The sequence below is a fragment of the Columba livia genome, chromosome 9, assembly GCF_036013475.1.
Source record: "Columba livia isolate bColLiv1 breed racing homer chromosome 9, bColLiv1.pat.W.v2, whole genome shotgun sequence".
NCBI classification, from domain to species: domain Eukaryota; kingdom Metazoa; phylum Chordata; class Aves; order Columbiformes; family Columbidae; genus Columba; species Columba livia.
Genome location: NC_088610.1, coordinates 17,246,246 through 17,262,067, shown reverse-complemented (window position 1 = coordinate 17,262,067; position 15,822 = coordinate 17,246,246). Strand labels below are relative to the sequence as shown.

At 39.6% G+C, this 15,822-nt stretch overlaps 1 protein-coding gene across 5 annotated transcripts in view; it reads right to left on the bottom strand.

The window, feature by feature from the left end:
• The window catches only part of IRS1 (insulin receptor substrate 1), a 314,426-nt gene that overhangs the window by 260,572 nt on the left and 38,032 nt on the right, over positions 1-15,822 (bottom strand). For 2 of the 5 annotated variants that reach the window (XR_010474708.1, XM_065074021.1), the window contains one exon: positions 1,323-2,374. The exons of 1 other annotated variant lie outside the window; for it this stretch is intronic. The gene's annotated coding sequence lies outside the window, so the exon portion shown is untranslated. Of the gene's footprint in view, positions 1-1,322; positions 2,375-5,408; positions 8,037-15,822 lie in introns of those variants that run through there. 2 more of the 5 variants (XR_010474707.1, XR_010474706.1) reach the window with 2 other exon arrangements.

Here is a 15,822-nt window from a genome sequence, read left to right as displayed (position 1 = left end):
TTTTCATTGCAATTAAACCCCTTTAAAAAAAAAAAAAATAGAAGATCTTAAGATAAAATGAAAATGGGCAACTTAGAAATTTAAATACTGATCTGACGCATGTGTCTCTTTTAAAAGCAAGCACTGTCTTCTTAGATATTAATGGCTCTCTGGAAAAATACACACCAATGCTCATCAAGAGCAACCAGATCAACCTGCCCCCTCTGACATAAAAACAAGGCAAAGCCTCGTGTCTTTTACTGACTGGTGTCAGCCTCTTTGGGAGGAGACCGTTCTGTTAGCACCAGGCAGGGTTTCCAAAGGCAGCACCCGGGTGGCCGCGGGTCCCTCTCAGGCTGCAGCCTCACCTTGCAACACCCTCTCATCTGCCAGCACCACCACTCAAGCAATTGTTGCCAGTGATCTGGAATGATTTACATGCTCTTAAGCTGCAAGTCCTTTTTGAGTTGACAGGGTCCAAGTGGTTGTATATGTGCAATAATACCAGCAGATCTAAAGCAATGGTGAGCCTCCCACAAAAAGAGAGGTGAAAAATAGCTGTGCAATGGCCCCTTCACCTGTACTGCAGTCAGAAGAGGACATTATGTTAACCGCAGCCTAACCACAGACACCATAAACATCTCAGGGGAAAAAAACCCCTTCTTTGAGGGTTTGACAGCCTACCTGCAGGGAGAGCTGGTGCTTTGAGCACCTGCCTTTTCCTGATCACAAGAATCCTGTCAAATGTGCAGTGCTCCATGGAGGTGCCTGGCAGGAGTAGGAGGAGGGATCAACAGGGACCTGACATGGCTTTGAGTCCAATTATCACTTCAACAACCTTTCAGTGGGAAATCCGCAATCTCAGTATTTTTCACAGTCCCCAAAGGAATTAAGGCTCTGCAAATGCTACACACAAAAGAATTTCTATCTGCATAGAACCAGAGTGGAGCACAGGAGAGTCGCAGAAGAATTCTTCCTCATCCTTCCTCTCGCACCGATGTCCAGATAATCATCTGGGCTATTCTTTTTAAATTTTATGCTGAAGTCTTGGTATGGCTTCCAGTGATTTCACTTGCTGTGAACTCTTCCACCGACTTTGTGGAAGCAGGGCTGTATCCTGAAGATTCTCCAGAAAACTGAAACAAGAGCTTTAGTGAAATAATTCAAGGAAGCGTACTCCCTACTACACCTAATTACACTTGACTTTATTCTTAAGTTACGGTGATTCATGGCCATTCTCAATTACACACAATGGAAACACCAAAGAAACATGGTGAGATAATTTGAGATATTTGAGACAGTTTACCAGGAAAATAAAACCCCCAAAAAAACACTACAGCAGATAAAACAGTATCTAGTTTATTACATATAGAAAGAGATTTCCAGAATTTACAAACACCCACATTTTCATTCCAGGGAGTCAATTTCAAAAGTTCACCCTTTTCTGTTTTCATTTTGTTTTGTGGTTTTATGTTGGTTGTTGTTGGTTTTTTTCTTTACAATATATACAATGGAAGACTTTGATTTATTTATTCTGATTTTTTTTGTCAGTTCCTGTACAACCAATGAATTCAAGTTGACATTTGTAAATACCATGTACAGTAATGTTTGTCTTCATTGTAGTTAATACAGACTACTATTTTACAAGGAGTACAAAATTATTTTTCTTTTGGAAAGAACTCAGCTCAACATCAGGGTTATCTTACAACTGATAGTATCAGTAAATATGACTGTACAATCAAGGCCCAGGGACCAATGACTCATATTATATTATTTTCTGAATTACAATCTTAAAACAAGAATAGTACCCTAATCTATTCTTAAAAGCCTTGTTTTAAGTAGGTTTCCCACTCTGTTTACAACAGAATATAGTATACCTCAGTTCCACATCAAAAAAGATGTGCTGTAGGAAAACTTACATTTTAATTAAAAAAGTACATGTATAAATCAAAACCTATGTTAAATATTTAATACTCTTCAACCAACATTAAGTTTTGTATGCAATAATTTACAATGATGATTTGTCATACAGGTTTTCAGCAGCAAATGAAGTTGTGTAAATGTGCTAGTAAAATACCCATTCTCACCATGACATAGTGGTGGGCACATCAGTTCTTTGTGGCCAGCTAAGTCCTTATGGTAGAGGATGAAGTAAGAGACTCATTGTCCAGGTGTCACAGTGCTTCTGCTTGGCACAACACGGGATGTGCAGCTCAGTCAACTAACTCCTGAGGTTTGTGTAAAGTAAACAAACTGAACTGGATGCATCGTACCCATTTACAGAGGAAGAGGAGGAGGAGGAGGTGAGGTCCTAGTTGTGATAGCATGAAACATTTATAGTCTTGATACCCATGAGTTAAAAGAAGGATTTGCTGAGGTTGTATAGGTCATCATTCTGAAATTGAAAGAGAAAGAAAATTAGCATCATGGGCACTTTAAAAGCTTTTCTGTAATTACTTCCCTCCCCTTCCTTTTCTTTTCCTTCAAAATAATTCTCATCCAAACTGAAAACGTTAGTACCTTGCAAAATTACGGCATACCCCGTTGAACTGTACTCACGCATCTGAATCCCAGAAGTATTTAAAACAGATGTTGGCAATAAAATTCAAAGCAGTCAGAAATACATTTAAAACTTGCAAGAGATTCACCTAAGCAGAAACAATTTAAGTGTCCATACTGATTAACTCTGACAAGCTCCTGTGTCAAGAGAAAGAAAAGCTCAAACTATAAGGCTGCTCTTGGCGTTTTTACCCACTACAAAAAAGATTCATTAGATATCAAGTCTTCTTGTAGGGCCTTCTGGCCACCTGCAAACGCCACGGCTTGCATGAGAACGATAACCAAGGAATGGAACATCAGGGGTGCAGCATTACTACTCTCTAGCAACATAAAAATTAAAAAAAAAGATTGTATTCAGAAAATCCTGTTAAAGTCCCTGAATGTATCTACATTTTGCTTCTCTCTCAAAGAGAGGACTGGGTATATCATAAGGTCCTGCAACCCTAATCATGCCCAGCACAGGTTTACTGGGGAATACATGTCAGAAGCTGCCTTTGACCCTGTCCCACCAGTCTTCCCCAACTCTTGGCTCCATCCTCCAGTGCAACTCGCTCTGTCAAGACGACCTCTTAACTCTGCTTTTCAGCTGATTTTACACAGGCAAGTCATCAGTACAAGGACTCTAATCACGAGTGACACAGTGCACAGCTCGGAGCTCTTGGCGATGACCCGCCTCCTGTCCCACCGGCAATCCAGGGGCAGATGCTTCAGCCCCAGCGGGGCAGTGTCCCTGCTGGAGGACACAGGGCTGAGCTCACAGTCCGGGGCACCACAGGGTGCTCCCGCGGCACCCAAGGCCCTGCTGCAAATGGCTGCATGGGCACAGTGTCCTCTGCCCGCCTGCCATGGCATCGGCCATTCCCAGCCACTGGCATCAGCCACCGGTGCCAGCCACCCCCCGGCCACCACAGCCCACAGGCTTGTCCTCCTCTCTGCACACCACAGTTGCACACAGCCATACCCACTGGGGACTGAACAACATGAAATGAATACTGGTTTTGTTTTCACTGGGGTTAGAGGACTACCAGCATTTACATTTCAGGAGTTTCACCTAAAATCAGATCAAGCAAGACTTAGATTTCACATAAAAGTGTGTCTATTTCTATATTCGATATTAACTGTGCTCCTGAAAAGATGGGTAAACACTGTTTTCCTCAGTACAAATAAAGGCTTCCCATAGACACGCTGAAGTAAAAAAACTGAAAAGACCTCCTGTCTTATATTCTTTAATTGCCCAAGAAACAGAATTTACTTTGTGTGGTCCTTCAAGTGAAAGGAAAGCCTATCCCTGCAAATGATGTGTGGTATGCTGTGAAAACTCCCTGGAGAATTATCTCACAGATCTCTTATTTACTTTCAACTTTCTTCAGCACTCACATTGCGATCTACTGGAATGTTCCTACCCAAATATCTATATACAGCTTCACATAGCTTTGCAGCTTCCAGCTACGCTGGACCTAAAATTAGCCAGTAATGCCATACTTTATTAATAAAGATGAGCGACAAAGGAGAAATGTCTTCATTTAAATGGAGGAGCAAAGTGTGCGTGATTTGCGTGCTGTGTATCCAAGGCGAGTGTTTGGCCCCGGCTCCCATCGGCAGGGCGGGAGGAACAGGTGGGTGCCCCCCCATGGCCCCACCTGCCCTGCACGTCCAGGGCAAGCAGAAAGAAAACGAGGAACGGCTTTTCTGCATCACTAGGCCTTATTTTGCTAAGAGATTTTAAGTACATAAATAACAACTTGCAGTATCAGGGCCAAGTATTACACCCCTTCACTAGTATTCATGTCATCTAAACTGAAATACACCATGTATTAAACAAAATGGCCTGTCCAATCCAGCTCCTCACCCATTCAACCAATATGGCGAAGACGTCACTGCAACCACTACTAGCAGGCATTTATTCCTGGATTCAGAAACCAGAAGAGCAAAGGAAGAGAGGGACTAACAAGTCTGTTTGAAAAACAAAACACTTCCTAGAGGAATTCACTAAGAAAATAATTCTGAGGAAAGCCACAGTTACAGAAATCCAGATACTCACATTTCAAAGTCCTGCATGTGTGTAAGAACAGCAAAAAAACACAGATTAAAATATCCAAGAGTCTGAGACTTGGGGTGAAAAGCCAGAGTCATGTAGGACACGACCTGGTACTGCTACAGTTCATCCACAAAATAAAAATTGTGTAACTGAGAATGACAATCCATGCTACTATTACAGGACAGTGGTGCCGGCAAACAGCCGTAGCGAGAGCAAAGCTGCTTCTCCGAGGTCATTGGAAATACAGTCAACCTATAAGGCCTTGGATCCAGGGAATTCTTGTTTGTGTGTAACTTACACCCAAAGGCCCCATTCTCAATTTTAGCATATAAATGCTCTTTGCTGGACTTAAAAGAATATTTCTTATATTTTTGAGAAAACAACCTTCATCTCCTCTCTCCTCAGCGAACTATTACAGTATATTTCAAGGCAAAAGTACCTTATTGAGAATTGAAGTCATCGTCTGGATACCTCATTGTTTCTTATCAACAGCCATCAGCATTTCCTTAACAACATATAAAAACAGTGCAGAAGTGTTTTAATAGAGAGTGCTAGGACTGCAGCGAGCTGAGGTAAGGATCATTAAAACTACTGACATCACTGTTGGCAAGCAGAGAAAAGGGAAAACCTGTGTTTAATCTATTTCCTATTCACCACAAGTTTCAGCTGGAGTCCCCAATAATGCAGTTTGTGGTTGACTTTATGGAAAAAATTAGTGATGCAAGAAGAATGTACCGAAACAAATAAGCATCTTTAAAAGTTACTATGAGGTACCTTTGACAAGCAGTCTCTGTTCAACATCTGTTACAACACACATGCAGATAACACTCACGCACGTTCCAGCTGGCAACGCCTTCTTCTCAAATCTATTAGTCCAGGCTGGATACGACACAGTTCCTATTACAGTTGAACTCCCATTCTTAAATCCAGTAACTAAAAATGAGTTGATACTTCATTTTATTTCCATTATTGGGGAGCTGGAGAAGGAGAAAAGTACTTAAAATTTGAACTCTCTAATAGTGGAGTTTCTAGACAATCTAATAATATATCTTTCCTGAAGTTAACAGAATTTGCATACTCAAAATAGATGTGTCATTAAAATATACTTGAAGTGTAATCCTTACTCCTTCCTTACAGACCATTCTCTTTGAAAAGTAATCATGGAGGAACAAATACATCAAAGGAAATGAAAGCGAAAACTAGAGCTATTCTTCAAGCAAAAGACTTTCCAATAGCCAACTTAAACTTCTATTATTTGCTATTAAGGGCCAATAATGTGTCTTGTCCCTAAAACACGAATAGAAATGTCCTTTTAAAGGGTCATTTCACTTCAAAACAAGTAAAATGATGTGGAGTTGCTGTTGAAGCTCCTCAATCATTTCAGCAAATAAATGTAACTACTTTGTCACTGATTAAGAGGGCAGGGCAAACTCTGGTTCTCAAACAGCAAACCTGCTCAGCACGCTGTGACCCCCTTCCTGTGTCAGCTGGACAGCTGTTTAGGAAACAACTCTACAAGTAACAGAGTCAGGTCAATGAAAAGATGAGTCTTGACTGAAGAAAATGCAGATTTTTCCAGACCTACTGAAGGAGGATCATTTCCCAAGTCAGCCATCAACCTCACTAAACTAAACGTATTTTCCAAAACTGCACCTATCCCACCAGCATCTCATTTGAAAGGATGAGCAACTAGGACTGGTTGAAGACTCCCTGTCAAAGCTCCTAGTTATAAATAAAAGATTTTAAAAGTAAATGCATTTGTTGTTTACTTTAGGTTCATGCAGAGTATCCTATTCTGTCTTAAACAGTGATTTACTGCAAAACGAATGCATCTACCTAGGAAAAAACAAACAAACCGCTCAGTAACAAAAGCTCCAAATAAAAAGATAGCCATGATGGAAATACATCAGCGGGCTCGTGCAGAATCTTGCAAGTCGAGGTCTGCGTGCAGCCTGGGCACCTTTCGTCTGGGCAGGTATAACCAACTGTCTTTAAAAAGCTGACACAAAGTAAACACATTAAGGACTCCTGAAAAACTCATTTACAGCTCTTGTCTTGGTGACATTTGCATGAGTCATCACCCAATTACAATGAAAAAGTGCACACCTACGTAAAGCTGAAGTTATCCACGTGTTTTTGCATTAACCATACGGATGATCGTAAGTAGTGTCTGTTTACATATTTCTTGGCGTTACTAACGTGCACAGATATGGGAAGTATCCCATTCAGATAAATTAAAAACATCGACCAAAATTTCTTTTCAAAGAGATGCAAATATGCTGTACCGTTTCCCCAGCCTCCCAGGAACCATTAGAAAAGTAAAGGATCGCAAGCAGAAACAACGGTTGCTCTAGTCTGTTAATTGCAGCCTGAGTACTAACAAAAGGAATTCAAAATAGAACTAAACAAGGTAATTACAACATTGCTATTTAACTTGACAAGCTATAATCTACATTTAATAAGCCTAGATAAGCTTTTCTTCATTGTACCCCAAAATGCCTATTTCAGCTTTCTTGTGAACGTCGTAAGAAGGGAATTACTGACGATTTGGTTTCACCAAGTGCTTTCCTATCAGGCCAAGTAACCGGATTTGTTGTTTTCATCCCCTTTTTCTTCTTCATATGGGCAATCATTCACTGATGGAGATATCTAAGGACCAGTAATAGATGGTACAGTCTTTCTGCTGTGAGTTCAGGCAAAATTCATTCCCTTCATGTATAGCACTGAAAAAAGTCATCCTCACCACCCAGGAAGATTTTCCTCTTTGCCCCAGACACAGCAGCTGACCTATGTGCTGTTAGCAATTTAAACATACACAATTAAATTGGACCAAACTTGAGTGCACGGAAGCTATGCTCATATTGTATCAACTAAATTACATCAGCAGTGGAGCTCAGCAACATGTAACACTCAGTGTAGCTACCACATAATCCGAATAGATCTCAGCTGCTGCATTTTCCTTTTCATTATCCTTCTGTGAATTTGTATTTCACATGCCTTTCTGGCAGCGTGGTCTGGTTCCCCATTCCTGCTGCCAAACGTTGTCACTTTCTCCTGTGCTTTTCTGACCCGACTTTATAATGCTCATTTTCTGCCAACTACCGTGAAACTGTTCTCGTGATACACGCTAAATTGTGAGAGTTCCACCTGAAAGCAAGGATCCACACCACTCAGCTTAGCTGGAGCCATTCTGCTCCCAATGGACAAATACAGGGAAAAAGAAGAACAGACGGAAGAAAAATGGCATTTAAAAGGAAGCCCCGCAGGGGGATAACCTGGCCGGCTGACCTTCTCTTTGAAATTTTGCCAGTGCAAATTAAGTAGCTTGTCTGCAGCACTTCTGGCAGCAGCGTGGGAAGGAAGTTCTGCCGTGATTTGGGATGAAACACTTCCTCAATTCCCAACAGCAGCGCATTCAATATCAAAAAAACGATAACAAGGAGGTGCTGGAAAACACATTCTGAAAAACACACCAGGAAAATAGATGAGGGGATAAGAACAAAACAAATATCATAAAGCTGACAAAATTGTATTAATAACAACAAGTTTGGAAAGCCAAGGCAAAAGCAAGGCATCCATTATTTTGACAGTGTTTGCTATGCCTCAACACAAAAACCATACCGTACAGCAGAAATAACAGTTGAAAATTAGAGGTAGTGCTTTAATAAAGTAAAATGAAAAGGTCTCTGGCAAAAGGCAAAAAGCCATAGAAAAGTTTGGTACAACTTAAAGCTGGACTAGAAAAACAATCATTTAACCGCAGATCTTGCTCATCAAACAAATTACATCAACTGCTTTGACCCACTGTTTTCTCCTTTGTGGACCAAGAAGATAACAAACCTTACAAGTCTACATCATCTGACATAGATGTTTCAGCAAGAATGTATTTTCATGTACATCCCCATACATTCACAATTTACTTCCAGTTTCTAGTAAATTGCACTTACTTGACCTGACCTTTTTAGCTCCTCTTTCCCTGCTGTAAATTGCAAAACTTCTCTAGGTGTCATACGGCATTTTGCACTTCCCACCACTTCAAACTTGACGCTCAGAATCCTTTGACACTTCAGCTGACAAGTGACATCCAAAGCATCAGCCATGCTCCAAAGTTCTTCAACAACAAAGTGCTGTGGTTGGGGTACACAAACCAGGGGCAGGTGGCCAAGCACAGAGCCGGATGCAGAAACACCTGAAATCTGCTTCTGGCTTTGATTTGCTATATAGTTTTACTCAAGTTACTTCATCTTGGTCTCACATAAAACAGATAAGACATCTATCCATCTATTCTCTACCTGAAGTTTTCTTGGGAGGAGGAAGAAGTTATGATATCTCAAACGCACACGGTCACTATAACATCTAAGGAATTGTGTTTGTGCCTTAATCTTCCAATATCTCAGTGTCTTGACTGAGAACTGCGACCAGGCAGAAGAGTTCAGACTGTGCCGGGGGCCAGACAGCCGGGTGGTGTCTGGACGGTGTCCACATGACGGCAAGTGCAGGGCAGCATCTGGACAAGGTGCTATAAATAGAATATCAAGCCAGCCATACAGTGATGAGAATAAAAAGAACTGAAAAAATAAAGCTTCATTCCCTGAACAGCGCTTACAAACTGAAGAAGAATATATTGTACGTGGGAAATATTAGTTTCTTACTGCATGGTCTTAAACTACAAGAATGCGTAAGGGTGGGGGCAAAAGTATCAATGGTTAAGAAAATAAATAACATTTCAGAACTTTGTGGCTGTGTATATTGCCAAGCATTATTCCACATTAAAACAGATTTATAAAATTAAGTAAACTCTACATGCAAATAGAATTTTTAGCTGGAAAAAGAAACAAAATTCCAACATACAAAAATAAGCCTTTACTGGAAGGGCAAGAGCTCTACCCTTTTACTCCCACTGATTTAGCAATCAAGATACTCTGGACTGCAATGGGATTAACCTCAAAAACAACACTGACCACTTTAATGAGCTCAGGCATAGTTCATGCCTAAACTATTCATTGTACCATTTAAACACTGAAATACTTGTTTGTATATAGACTAGGTCTTCAAAACAATTGTCATACAATTTATTTCCAGAAACCATAGTAACAAGAAAATAGTAAATAGAGGGTAATGAAACACCACAAAGGAAATTTAATTCTGATTCAAAACAATGGAGTTATCTCAAGTTTGAAGCATATGGACAGAGGAAGCAGAACCTGGAAGGCTCCGGGGAAGGGGGGGCCCTATTTGGATACAGCTGTGAATTAAATCCAAATTATAAAGACCAATCACACAAAACAAGCCTTTTACTGCTGTTTCTTTAGATTTTCATTCCGTGAAATCCTAAAAGCCTGAATGACTGCCAATATTATATTTTAAAGTTACTAATAGCTTAAATGAACTAATCTTCACTTGTTCAGTTGCCATGATTTCAAACAGGAAACTAATCAACAGCCACATCAATTATCTGATATAATTTTAACATGAATGTAGTGTTATGAAACTGTATAATTACACAAGCAAAAGTGAAAGTAGGTAAAAGTTTTTCTCATCCCAGAATTTGCAGTCAGACATTTTAAATTGATAATTCTTACTTGAATTCTTTAAAAAAAACACACATGCCAAGTGGAAATTTTTCTCACGTAATAGAAGTTTTTTCACAACAGTATCAGTAAGAATCTCACTAGATGATAGCTACTGTGTTATTGTGACACATAAATCTTCCATCAGCTGTCAAATCTAGTATTAAGGATAACCCTTTAGAAGCTATAAGCCAATTGCAAATTAAAAGTGCACACACTACAGATTAAAGTCTTAGCATGCACACAAAAAGGATCTGTACATGATACCTTATCTCATTAAGATGTCTTGGTTAATCAGTGATTGAAACCATCCACTAAACATTAACCCTGACAAAATATATCAAAATTCAGCCTTATCCCACTGTATGGCTGCACTATATAATCTCATAAAATGGAAAGTTCTCCACGTTCTCATAACCCACAACATGACCATGTGCCATCAGCCAGCCAGTCTTCTTAACCGAGAGAGGAACTTTAACTGTCTTGGACTGCTGAGAGCCTCAGCAATTACAAAAGTAATTGATGCTACATTTAAACCTCTCCCCAAAATAAATTATATTAATCATCTTCTAAAATCAACTTAATTCAAAAAGTTACTCAAAGCACACATCCTCAGAACAAGATCTCTTCCTGAAACATGAAGTAGTTTAATATTACACTAGTTAAGCTCAATAATGGTATTAAAAATGGTTTGACAAAATAGCATCTGACAAGTAGTTATTGAAACTGCTAGTCTCACTGACTGTAGTAGTGTTTAGATCAGTGTTGATGATGGAGCACAGTTTCCTTGACATCCAAAACTAGGCACACTTTTGGCATTCAGCAGTCCCAAAAGGAAAATGTGCTATAAAGAGAAGCAAGCAGGATTAGAATAAAGGATGACCTTTGGCATGCAGAAGTAAAGGTTCTCAAGCCAGATTACTGAGTTGAACATCGCCTTGTGCTTCCTTTCACCATCAGCTCTTCCACCAACTGCGTATCCCACTGCTCAAGTCAATGTTATGGTTCAGGCACGCCGCAGAAGAGCCATTGACTAAAATACCCCCAAAATAACTACTCTAGGCACATAAATAGTCTCTTTTTATTCCGAATGACTGCTCAGCAGATTGCCCAGCTGGCAGCAAAACATAAGCCTGTCAAGGGGCAAAGATGTTCATCTGCCACAAAATAGAAATACAGTCAGCACAAAACCCAAAGATAGTGAAGTGACTGAAGAGGAAAGGGGGTACGGACAGCACAAGTAACATGGTCACCCAGAAGACAAAATATGTCATGCCATACTCAAGAAACCTTTGTTTGCACTGGTTTCTTTGATCTGGTTTCCTAAAGAAATGTAGCAGTGGAGGAGCCAAAGGCCAGCTCAGAGGTGTAAGACAAACCCAGAGCAGAGAGGGCTGCGTTAATTACACTGCTCACAGATCAGCTGTTTGTATAAGAGTCTTGCTTGGAGCAGTGTTTTGTCAGTACTGCTGCTATGTTATTCAAAGAATGTATTAAATTCTTAAATATTACATGAGATTTAATGGATTGTGTATCACATGTGGGAGGTCAAACACAGAGGATAATGCTCCACTCAGCCTTCTAGATATAACCTAAAAACCAGAAGCCTGCATTATACTTTAAGGAACAAGTGCAGAACAAACATGCCTGAGATGGGAAAAAGAAGCTTGAAAAAATCAGAGGGAAATCTTAAAATAAATTTTAAAATAATATACATTAAAAAAAAATTAAAAATGGTGGTTGTGACAAGCACCAGTGCACTTTTCAAGAAAGCTCTTGTCACTCTGATCTTACAAAGGCAGCCCAAACTACAATCAGACTGCAACCGAGCAGCCAAGCCACTGATGATACCTGGTAGTAACTTAATGCTAAAGTCAGTGCTCCACAGTACGGAAGTTTTAAAGTACAGTCCCTTTTAAAACCTTTTCTGCTTTCAGAAGCTATCTATATTAAATTCTCACTGTATCCCTTGTCCAGCAGAATATTGCATTTGGTTTTTAAGTTCTTGAGTGTGTTTTGAAACTCCCTGCAGCTCCAGTGGAAGGAACTGCGAATGTCCTTGCTACAGTACGGACAACACTCGAAGAATGACAGAAAGTATCTTGGCTTCTACTTTCCATCCATATCGTCACGCCAGAGCCAAAAATACTCTGAGTCTAATTTTAGATCCAGTTCCCTCAAATGAAGGCTTTAATTAAAATAAAGCTAGTACTTTTGTTATAAAACTTCAATTTTCATGGCCTTTTCGGAAAAAAAAAGTGTACACGGCATGGCAACCAAAGAGATCTCGGTCTACATTATTTTGTCCACCTGTTTTCTAGTAACAACAGATTTTTCATATTATTAAAAAGTTTTTTGAAGGTACATTTCATCATACCTTAAAGGAATTTTCCAACCTAATCAATTCCATGATTTTATTATTTTAAATCACAAAAGGAACAAAATAAAACTGCTTTGCAACTATGTAGCCATATGGAAAATACATGTATCTTGCAGCATAGAATTTTGTCAGAAGGTATATTGTTTACCGCACTTTTCTGTACCATCAGCTTTCTACTCACCACATGCACTGTCCAAAATATAAGAGTGTAACATTGCCGCCTCTAAGTATGAGCACACACAACACGGAGCTGAAGTAGGCTGTGGCAGCATGAAAAAGGAAGTTGAATTGCACTACTAGAAGGACAAAACCCCAAATCAACCAACCCAAAACACAAGCAAAAAACCAAACAAAAACCTCACAATCAACAACAAAACCTCTGAAAGCAGGACAGTTCCCTACCTCAGTTAAAAAACAAAACCAAACACCCACCCCCAAACTTCCATATTGTCAGACATGATTCTCACTTCAAATTCTGAGGACTCTTAGAAATAAGAATCATCCTGGAAAAAGGAGAAGGGAAAAACAAAGAACACTTGTTTTCTACAGATGAATACATCCTACATTGGTAATGATTGTTCTCTATTACATTTTCTGCCCTCTAAATAATTACATATTCACCTCTCTTTAAAAACATTCCACTTTTCAAACTTACTTCATTTCTAGTTACCAACTATGAATAATGCTTAATGCAATGTTTAATTTTAATTAAGAATCATGACAATTAGAAGTCAGAGATTCTGCAGTACCTGTGGGCATCTTGTTCCATAGAGACAATAGGAAAAAATACAAACACAGGAGTCCTGGTATTTCGGAAAAATAAAACAACCTTTCAAACTTTCTCTTTTGTCTGTGACTCTTTCATAGCTAAAAGTGCTAGGTGCTCGGAAAAGGGTCAGTGGCAGCACACAGTGGGAGCCACAGCTTTAACTAATAATAACAGAAAGCTGTAACAAGTTCTACTGTAAATGCAGCTTGGCGTTTTTCAGCTGCTTGGAGTATTGACATAACAAAGCATGGCTTTCAAACAAACACAACACCTGAAACGTAGCGATGACTCCCTGCCAAACTTCAAGGTCACTTCAAAATCTGCAAAACGACAGAACTCTCCGAAGTATTGGCTGGAAGGGATGAAAAAAGAACAGTGTTCTCTCGCTGAGGATGGTTAAACTCTTCTAGATAAAGCTTTCCAATAAATTTCAGCTAGAGGGGATTGGTAACAAGAATGGGAAATTTCAGCCTTAAGCACTGCAAGTTGTCAAAAATATGGGCAAATTAGATATTCTGCTATTTTACCAAACAAAACATAGACAATACAGACATTCACATTACTTTTTAATGTGAAAATCTTGTAACATACCTTTTCAAAAGAATGAGCAACTTAGCTAAAATACCCTAAACTTCCTTGAAGGGCACAACATAATGATTATATGAAAGCTAGCTCATCTTATGACAATCAGATTTTTGCTAGCACAACCTTTGCAGAACTGTAAACACAGCTTTTTATTAGAAATAACACAACCCCCCTCTTTTGCTACTATTTTTATTTGTCAAGTGTCCAAGTGCCTTCCAGATGGACTTAAGAATACATCCACATGATTCCAGACTCTTCTTTCCCTTTCTGTGCTCAGATGCTTTCTTGTTGCTGCTTTACTACTTCTCAGCTTAAAGATACGAGAGAGGAGGAAACAACCTAATTTCTCCACACTGTTCTTTCAGTCTGAGCAATCTTACGACAACAAAAAGTAATAATATACTCAGATGTGTGTAAAATTTCAAAGCTGTTTATTTTAAATGTTGAACTGGCCACTTTGGCTAGATGATGTATATGAAATATAGAAATATTAACCCACTTCACTAAACAAAAAGCCATGCTTCATCGAAAGTGAGATGACAAAATTAATGGAAATATAAGAAAGAAGAACAAGGGGTTTTGGAAACACCTCACAGTTGCAATTTCAATGCAGAGATTAAAGCAGGGAAGAACACACATGTCTGCTGACACTTCACTTTAAAAGGTCTAAAGAAGAATTCTCCCTTCACTTAAGGGTTTATAAATTACAGTTACAGGAAAACAATGCTGCCATCTTCATTTACAACCACCCCCAGATGTAGTAACCAGTAGTAACAAACAGATGTGAGCAGAGAGCGGGTACCTGAGCTGTGGCACCTGAGCTGCGGGCAGGGCAGGACGCACTGCCCCCCACTCCCATCCCCCTGCACCACCTGCTGCTTAGGAGCTCCACCTCTCAGTGCAAGCATTTCTATAAGCCACTATTGCTTTTCTTGCTTTTATTTAAGAAACCAATACGCAACCATAAACAATATGTTCATAAAATTATAATCTATATTCTGTAATATGTAAACAAGTACCCGTTAGAGGCCACAGATGAGCAAATTATTAAATAGAAACAGAAAACATCTACCTTTTCCTTTTCCATTTGTTTATATTTCTAAAGCATCCACTCCTTAAAATATTCTCCACACAAATCAAAACATATTGTGCCCGAATGAAGGACAAAACAGCAGCAGAATTTTTAAAAACATTGCATTTTCTGCAGTGCTATGCAAATCAACCTTCAGTCTGCAGTCTGAGCAGATCGGGCACTTCAAAGGGTGCAGCACCCAGAAAGGTTCCTGCTGGCAGGGAGCAGGGACGCTCCCCGCCCTGCACAGGGCACCCACACTGCCACCCAAACAACCCTGACACTGACATCATTTATATCCGTGTGCTTTTATGTGAGCTAGCCCACCTTTTGCCTTTGTTTGCCACAAAACACTTTTTATCCCTCTCCCCCTCTCTCTATATGCTCAGAGGTACACACACAGAGATACATACAAGTATATACGTGTGCACACATAACTCTACATATGCAAGCGCTCTTACTCTGTTGATATGTTAGCATCAAGCCAGATTAATTTCAGCATTTCCTTCAAACATCTCCTGTATGTGCCAACTTCCATGTCAGTACCAACTACAGATAAAACTTCTTTGCACAAATTTATTGATCATTAGAAACCACCACACTCAAAACAGATGATCCAGAAGCTTTCAAAACACTCATCACTCCTGTCCCGAAGCAGCTTACAGACTAATCCTTTGAGAGATAAAACAGAAACACTAGAATCACTTAACAGTTGAGGGACAGTCTGTGTGTGACCAACAGTGCTTCAAAATGTATGAAGTACTTTGAGCTCGCTTACCTTTGCTTCCATCTGCCACAAACCAGTGTTCAAATATAATGCCGTAGCCTGCACTATGGCAGTATTCAAAAGAAGCGAGGTTCGGCAAGAGA